Below are 9,171 nucleotides of genomic sequence, written 5' to 3' on the forward strand. Positions count from 1 at the left end.
TGGAACTTCCAAGAGAGGGGACTTGGGAGGTAAGGGCAGATCGGCTAAGGCTGAAATGAGACCTCCTAGGGGAAAGGGGATTAGAAAGATGCCAAGCGTCGGTGGCATAGGGGGAGAGAGAGCCAAGGGGCTGCTGAGGCACCCTGCCAACGCTGGGGAGGGAAAAGGCCCCAGGGCAGTCGTCAGCTGTAGCCAAAAAGAGGCAAATCTGACGGTTGACTGACTTAATAAGGGCAGGCAGGATGGATGAGTCCTCCCAGCCCTGCCGGGGCGGCAGAAATGGCCACAAGCATTCACAGACTGTAAACACCAAGAGGGACGGGCCTTGTCTGGGTCTGCAGGGACCTGGCGAGGCTGAGCAGGGAGGGGCAGGACCAAGACAGAGGCCTGAGCCTGGCATTCTCTGCAGTGGACCGTCCCGAGGCCCTGGACGAAGGGTCGCTTTGGGAGCCCCAAGGCCAGCTCAGAAAGCCCCACCAGAGTCAGGGTCTGGACACAGCCCCAGACACAGTCACTCCTGCAGGGGCCCAGGATCTGGGGACTCGGTGCTGGCGTGTCTGTTTGGATCCTGGGCATGGCACTAGAAGTGGGGGTGGGGGGAGCCCACTTTGCCCTCCAGCACCAGGGTGGGACCAGGGCAGCTGGACACATATTTATGGAGCACCCACATTAACCTTTCCCGTGCAGGGTCCTAGGACCCCCTCCCAATGGTGTCTACAGGGACCCTCACCCCTACTCCATCGCTGGCGTGGAAAATTTCTACCAGAGGCAGAAGCCTGTGTGTCCAGCCTGACTTTCTGTGTGCTCCTCGTTCAGCACTGGCTGCCCGTTAGAACCGAGGCTGTGACAAGTCACCTCCTGTCTCTAGTTTATCCACCTGCAACATGAGCAGACTGAGTCTGCTCTATACAACATGATTTTCATTGCTTACAGCCTTTTGCTCAGCTGTGGTTGCCGTGGGTACAGCCCAAGTCAAAGGTGGATCCAGCAGACAGGGGTATCATCCTCCAGCCTGTGACTAAGGAGAGCTTTGGCATTTCATCTGCCCAGCATTCCTCCTCTCTCTTATTCTGCTATCAACATTCCTTTTCATTTAAATGGTAACTGTGCTTCCATTTTCTAGATCATTCTGATGGGGCAGCCAATTACAATACCTGCCAGGGGGCACATGACCCAAACTGGCCAATCAGATTTTCTCTCATGATTTGACCCAGAGACACACAGTTTATAATTGGAATACCCAATGGCAGCTCCCAAAACAGACATACTCCAAGGAGTTTCTGGGCCTGAAAACCCCGTCCCTGCCTAGATTCCTGGACCTTCTTGATGCTTATCTGTTCAGTTCTTAGATCTATTCTGTTTGCTCCTAAAATCCTTCTGGTAACCCCATTCTTCTTTTTTTTTTTAATGTACAAATTAGAGTGCTTTTTGTTGCTTGCAAGCGAAGAATCCTAATTTATACACAAACCAAGAGAGAAGCCGCGTGGCTTAGATGGTGGGCCCCTCCTCTCTACCGTCCTCCCTCCTTTGTGGTCCCAGGGCCATTAGCTCAGCTCTCCAACAACATTCCACTCATGTAGGAGACATGGTGGGGTGGAGTCTGTTTGATCAACAAGACTACCATCAACAACTAAGCACATTTGTATCCTGGATACAAATGGTTGAGGGTCTTGCACACCTTAGGTGCTCATTTGCACTGAATCAAGATCTTACCGCTTGAAGCAGGTAACTCCAGTGGGGGCAAAACTTAACATGATACTTGTGGAGGGCAGATATAAGCAGTTACTGGAGAAGGCAGTTCCCACTGCCTGCAAGTGATGAGTGCCAGCGAGAAGTGGTCAGGACCCATTTCAGGGTGTTTGGGGGAAGGCTCACTCTGTCCCCCAAATATCTCTTCCACCTCTTCATGAATACCTCTCATTCCTGAAACAAGAGACAAAGGCACTCAGCGAACACTTACACACAGGGCTGGAAATCCATCTTCTCTTAGAAGAGCAAGACAAAGTTTTCATTCACTCTGAAGTGTAATGATGGGTGTGGACCATTTCCTGAGAGCAGACCTGGATAGGAGAAAATGGTTGGGGGCATCAGGTTTTTCAGGGCGTGGAAAGTGAAAACGGGTCTGCAGGTGGGTTGAGAGGAAGGGGAGGGGCTAGAAAAGCAGGGAGGTACAAGAATATGGGCTACACATCAGCTTTGACTGCAAGTTCTAGAAGCCGACTCTAGTAAACTTAACTGGGGAAAACGAATTTATTGGAAAGATACAGGGTCCTGAAGGAGGTGAACAACAGCCAGGCCTGGGAAGCCAGAGACCAGGGCAGCTATGGGAGCCCGTGTGGCAGGAACCCATGGGCTGGAGGGCTTTGGATGATTCTAAGCCAACTGCCTTCTGTAATCAGTAGCGACTCCATCCCAGATTCAAATTCCCTAGGAGAGAGTTTGATGGACGTACCTGGGGTCCTGTGCCCACCCTTTGGGGTGGATGGGTGGGAGGGTCCTCATGGCTGACAGCCCCACCAAGAATGCCCGGAATTGGCAAGGCAGAGTTCCCCAAAGGAATGTTGAGTTTCCGTTATCTAAGGAAGGAGAAGGAGTGCTGGGCATATGCACGCAACAGATGTTCACTACACACGGCATGTCTATTTACAGAGGAGGGAGATGAAAGGGGTGGGTATAGGAAATTGCAGGACACTCCAGAATCTGCCATGGGGACCAAGGCTCTTGCTCCAGCCCTAGATTCCATCTTCCTCTCTCCCTATAAAAGCAAGCTCAGAGAAAGAATGCTGTTTTTCTGTTCTTCAGAGCTCGGCAGAATTGTCTACTTAGCTTCCAGTCACGCTAGGCTCCTGCTAGAATAATTACCACCCACCTGTTCTCCATGCAAGAATTCACAGCCAGTGGACACACATCTGGCTTGCAAAAGACATGCTTGGAAGTCTCCCCAGCTGCTTGGAACAGGCTGGGGACAGCATGGGGTCAGCCACTGATTCAAAGGCAAGCAAACAGCTGGCCTGAGAGCTGTGGTCACTGTGGCCTGAGGGGCTGCCCACCCCTCCCCCACAAGGCAGCTTGATGCATATGGGACAGGTGTGCCCTGGGACTCAATCCTGGGTCCTGCGCATGGCTGTCCTCCCCACCCCAACCTGCTTCTCCAGTGTTGGCGCGGGGAGGGGCTCTTGCCCTGCCTTTCTTGGGATTCCTTTATTTTTCTTTCTGTTACAGTCCACATCACTCCCTTCTGGGCACCCTGGAAGTTAAGAAAAGGCCAGATAAGGTTTTAATGGGGGGGGGACCCATTAAATATTTTGGTGGTGAAAGTCACTGCATCCAAGTTTTCAAAATGTAAATGCAAAACTGGACAAGGCTAAGGAGACTGTAGGTCAGCGCTTCCCAAACTTTTTCAAAGATTGCAAGAACATTTGTGCAGTATTTCAGCATTCAACAAATATTTACTGAGTGGCTACTGTGTACCAGGCGCTGCGCTAGGGGGCACAGCAGCAGCAGCACAGACCTGATTCCTGGCCTCGTGAGTTTACAGTCTGGTGGGAGAGGCAGACGTTGAACAAATATTTGTAACTCAATAATGAGCTACAATTGGAGTAGAGCTATGAAAAAGATGTATGCAGCTAGGGGGCCTAACATAGCCTTGAGAGACGTTGGGGAAGGCATCCCCAAAGAAGTGACTTTTGAGTTGAGATCTGAAGGGTGCATAGGAAATAAGCAAAGAGGTAGAGGAAAGGTGGTCCAGACAAGACATATTACAAGAGAAATTCCAGAGGCAAGAAAGCCCTTGTATTGGAGGAAACTGCAGATGGCTGTGGTGAAGCCAGGCAGGCAGGGTAGCTCGGATGAAGACAGAGGGATGCAGGGACCGGACCACAGGGCCTCATGGGCCGGCTCAAGGATGAAAATGAAACTGGGGAGCTGCTCTGGCTGAAAAGGGGCCCAGCCCTGCCTCCTCACCCCGCAACACACACTCATGCCCTTGACTTGTGGCCTCTGAGGCATCTCAGACGAACCACACAGCTTATCAGAACATGGCTTGGAAACCGCTAATCCAGCCCTACTTGCCATTTTCAGATGCTAAGAGTGAGACTTGATGGTCATCCACCCCCAGGGTCCTCTCTGTTAACTCTGGGCACCTATCCCAGCCTCCCTGGAGAGAAGACTGGCCGGGTGTGATCTAGGGACAGGCTCCAAGAACACTGCACATCTTAATGTTTCAAGAAGGAGCCTCAAGAGCCAGTCCAGCGTCTGGCATGGGGGATGGGCCCCAAGGATGGGATTTTGTCCCTTGCCTGCCCCTGGGGCTCTCAAACTATCCCCCCATGCTGCCAGAGTCCCTGACCCCCTGGGCCCTTCCCCATCACTCAACCCGAGGCAGGGAAAGGCCGCCTGCCAGGACAGCACATCCCACTCAAGCTCCGGCCTCAACATTCCTCTCCACCCGGGGGTCAGGGTCAGATGTGGGGTATTTTCCCACGCCCTGGAGAACAGAGGCGCCTCCTGACATGTACAGCTACTGCCCCGGCCTAGAAGGGCATCTACCAGGGAAGACAGGCTGGATAGGGGAGCATTCAGCTGGCTCTTGCTGCAGAGCTGCACCAAGAGGGGTTCGGGGAGGGCTTCGGGGACGAGGGGCCTGAAAGGAAGTAGAAGTAGAAGCTGGTGATGGGAAAAGGGGCGCATGGCAGGGATCTGAGCTGAGGTGGGGATTTTCCTGCCCCAAGCCAGCCAGTTCTCATCTAATTAACCCCGGAGTCTGGCCTCTCTGGTGACCCTTGCTGGCCTCCGCAGCTCCTGGGGCAGAAGCCAAAGGCGGCCGCCAGTCTGGAGACGGCAGCTGGACCAAGAGCCCCCCCAGCAGGACCAGGCAGCACAGGCACGGCCGAGCCCTCTGCAGCCCTGCAAGGGCCCAAAGCCCAAGCAAGTCAGGCCTGTGAGAAGGCTGCGTAGATGGAGGAGGAGGCAGAGGCAGTCACACCCAGGCCAGACAAGGAGGCGCCGTAGGGCAAGAAGTCCCTTGGGGCCTGAAGGCTGTTACATCAGCCAAGGCTGGCCTGAGGCAGAGCTGTGCCACATCAGCCTCCTTCCTTCCCACTTTTCCCTCCTGCTCTGTGAGCATCGGGCACCTGCCATCCTCCTCCAGAGGAAGGCAGGTACAGGGGAGCGAGGGTGCAGGGGTCAGAGGCCTGACTTCAAGCCCTAGCTGCTCCCCGCTTTAGCTGTGTGCTCTTCAGTGAAGATCACAACTTACTTCTCTGAGACTCCACTTCCTCTTCTGTAAAAATGGGATGAATACTTCTAGACTATGACATGCTAATGGGACATCCAAGAGGTGGTGTCCAGTAGGCAGAGTTTAAAATAATAATAATAAGACCTACCGCGTAGAACCATAGAAAGGATTGAATGATGAAACGAAAGAACGGTCTTAGTTAGCTATCATTTAGTTAACCATGGTTTTTTTTTTTTTTTTTTTTTTTTTGCGGTACGCGGGCCTCTCACTGTTGTGGCCTCTCCCGTTGCGGAGCACAGGCTCCGGACGTGCAGGCTCAGCGGCCATGGCTCACGGGCCCAGCCGCTCCACGGCATGTGGAATCCTCCTGGACCAGGGCACGAACCCGTGTCCCCTGCATCGGCAGGCAGACTCTCAACCACTGCGCCACCAGGGAAGCCCCAGCCATGGTTTTAAACCCCATTTCCAAGCTAGAGGCTGGGCTGGAGGGTGGGTGGTGAGGGCCTGAGGTTAGGGAAAGTTATTCTGTTTTAAAAAGAAAACAGAAAGAGGGAAGTCAGACCTCACGACACACCTCAGCCAAGAGCCCAGGCAGACAGCGTCTCCTCTGGAGGAAGGGCTGGTGTTCTACGCTCCATTGCCCTCTGGCAGGCACTCAGCTTCTGTTTTCCTCGTTAAGTATGGCTGTAACCTGGCTCCCTTTAACACTGCTGACACAAGGTCCAGAAACAATTCAGAGTCCTCAAACAGAGAGCGTCACCTGCTTTCAACATCGTTTCCCAATTGGATCAACAAGGTGGGACTGAACTTAGGGCAGACAGCACCGACCCCTGGGAGTGGAAGCCAGGACTCAGGGACCTCGCTGTATGCCCAGCACTGCTCAGCATCACCACGCCGTAAAAGAGGAAAAGTGAACATTTTTGAGCACACTCTATTTGCCAGGCTCTAAGCACTTATGTGTATTATCTCATTTAATCCCCATAACAACCCTACGTAGTTGACATCATTATTATTCCTATTTTACAGATGGAGAAACTGAGGCACGGGGTAAGTAAGAATTTTAACCAAGGGGCTTATCATCTGTTGGGGAGGCAAGACTACAGGTTCATATCCCCATGAGAGAAGAGAACAGAATCTGAAATGTTCCCTGCCATCCCAAGTAGCCCACTTCTTAGTTTCCCATCACCACCTGCCTCAGTTTCCACAGGTTTCCAGCTGCCACCATGGTGACCGCTCAAAGGGCAGCCCTCACGGTTCTAGGGGTAGACGTGTTCATTTTCCCAAAGGCCAGTCAAGGCATGGTCAGAATTTTTCAAAAGGAGCTTATCTAGAAAACTTAGAAGAAAACAGAACAAAATTAAAATATAAAAAGCCAAGAATCTGGGAAGAGAGGAGTTTATAAAGCAGTTTTCATGTTCTAAGATAAGGAAAGTAAGGATAGCTTTTGGTTATGCCAAGTATCAGACACTATACTCTTGATATATGGTATTTCGTTTTATCCTCAAGGGTAACCGATGAGACAAATATTATTAACCTCATTTCACAAATAAGGAAACAGATGCTCAGAGAGGTTAAGCAACTTGTCCATGTCACACAGCTTATAAACAGTGGAGCTGGGAGCCAAACTAGCCTTTTCTTTTAACCACCTAATCGTAGAGAATGTGCATGGTAAGCACAACTCTCCCAGCAGACGGGCCTCTGTCTTCCGGGCCTCATTTAGGTCTGATGGAGGGATTTGATGAAGCTACCCAGAATCTACACTGAAGGGTTTCAGGTTGGCCCCTCTGCACCATCTGATAGATTTGCAGCTCTTCCTCAGGAAAGAATCATAACACTTTTCCTCCTGGAGAAGGATGGAAAAACTTTGGCAAATCCGTAACTTTCAGTTCTCTGTTCCAACTTATGCTGACCAAAACAACACAAAGCGGAACAAAAACAAGCCAAAACATTAAAACCTTTGTATTTGCACTTGTCCTTTATTTCAAATTACCCTCATGACACGTTATGTTTTCCACAGTATTTCACTGGTTAATCATTGGACCAATGGTTCCTGAGGTTGGGAGATAATGTGAGTGAAGCTTTATTTTTTTTAATTAATTAATTAATTTATTTATTTATGGCTGTGTTGGGTCTTTTTTGCTGCACGCAGGCTTTCTCTAGTTGCAGGAGTGGGGCTACTCTTCACTGCGGTGCGCGGGCTTCTCATTGTGGTGGCTCCTCTTGTTGCAGAGCGTGGGCTCTAGGCGTACAGGCTTCAGTAGTTGTGGTATGTGGGCTCAGTAGTTGTGGCTTGTGGGCTCTACAGCGCAGGCTCAGTAGTTGTGGTGCACGGGCTTAGCTGCGCTGTGGCATGTGGGATGTTCCTGGACCAGGGCTCGAACCCGTGTCCCCTGCATTGGCAGGTGGATTCTTAACCACTGTGCCTCCAGGGAAGTCCAGTGATTATTATTATTAAGAGAACTCTTCTTGTGATCACATCACCAAGTTACCCCTGATTTCCTTGATACAAAACAATATAAAATTAGGTACTGATTGAATAGTTGATACCAATAGCTATTAAAGAGTAATATTTACTGAGCAGTTACTGCATGCCAGGTTTTAGTCTGAGTAGCTTACATACATTACCTCTTTTAATCTTCATAACAATTCGATGAGATAGGAATTGTTTTTGTTTCCCTTTTACAGATGATGAAACCAAGGCCTGGAAATACTAAGTAACAAGGTCACACAACTCCCAAATGGCAGGGCTGAGATCTGAACCCAGACAGCTCAATCCAAAACCTGCCCTAGAACGCTCTACACTCTACACCTCTGATGATGCATCTGACAATACAATTACATTACAGGGAACAGAAGGAAGATGTTGTGTGCTGGGGTAGTCAAAACAAGCTTTCTGGAGGCCGTGGGCCCTACAGGATCCTGAAGGAAGGACCAAATGGGTAAAGCAAAAGAGAGACATGTTTTAGAAAACAAACTTATGGTTACCAAAGGGGAAAGGGGTGGGGGATAAATTAGGAGTTTGGGATTAGCAGATACACACTACTACATGTAAAATAGATAAACAACAGGTCCTACTGTATAGCACAGGGAACTATATTCAATATCCTGTGATAAACTATAATAGAAAATAGTATGAAAAAGAATATATTTATATATTATATATATATATAACTGAATCACTTTGCTGTACACCAGAAACTAACACAACATTGTTAATTAACTATACTTCAATTTTAAAAAAAGAGAAAGACGTTTTAAGCTGAATGATGATCCCTGAAGTCTCATAGGACTCAAAAATGCAACCTCAGGATGTCCCCCATCCTTAGAACACAAGGGATTGCTTCCCCTCTGATGTAGTGTCATTTGGCCAACTTGGCTGTCCAAGAAAGGATTCAGAGCATGAACCAGAACTTGTGAGGTCTGCTTAGAGAGTCCAGCATCTGAATGGAGAGAAATGATGGCAACAGACCCCTTGGGAGGCCCTGGCAGAGGGTTGGCCAGAGTCAGATTGACCAACCCCTGCTCCGTCATCTCCACACTGACCACCGGTTTGCTTTGAGGAAGCTCTTTTGTTTTGCTATGACTGTGGTAGGGTTGCCCCAGCAAGTATGAATGCAGAAGGACCTGTGTGTCTGCAAGTCTGTAGGGGTTCACAGAAATTTTAGGGAGAAGCTCGAACTTCACTTAAGCTATAAAAATGATGGGGCTGGGGTGGAGTTTAATCCAATGTGTCACACAGCACTTCCTTGCCTAGGGGCTGACCAGAGGGACAGCTCCTGGGAAAGGGACGCTGGTGCTGGCTAGCAGATGAACTGGGAACGTGTGTGCAACCGCAGGCCCAGGCCCGGCTCTCATGGCGTTGACGGAATTTCTGAGTGCGTCAGTAGCTCTGCACCTGTCCCTTCTCACTTAGCTCCAGCCTGGCCTGGCCCAGA

The sequence above is a fragment of the Globicephala melas genome, chromosome 2, assembly GCF_963455315.2.
Source record: "Globicephala melas chromosome 2, mGloMel1.2, whole genome shotgun sequence".
Classification (NCBI taxonomy): Eukaryota; Metazoa; Chordata; class Mammalia; order Artiodactyla; family Delphinidae; genus Globicephala; species Globicephala melas.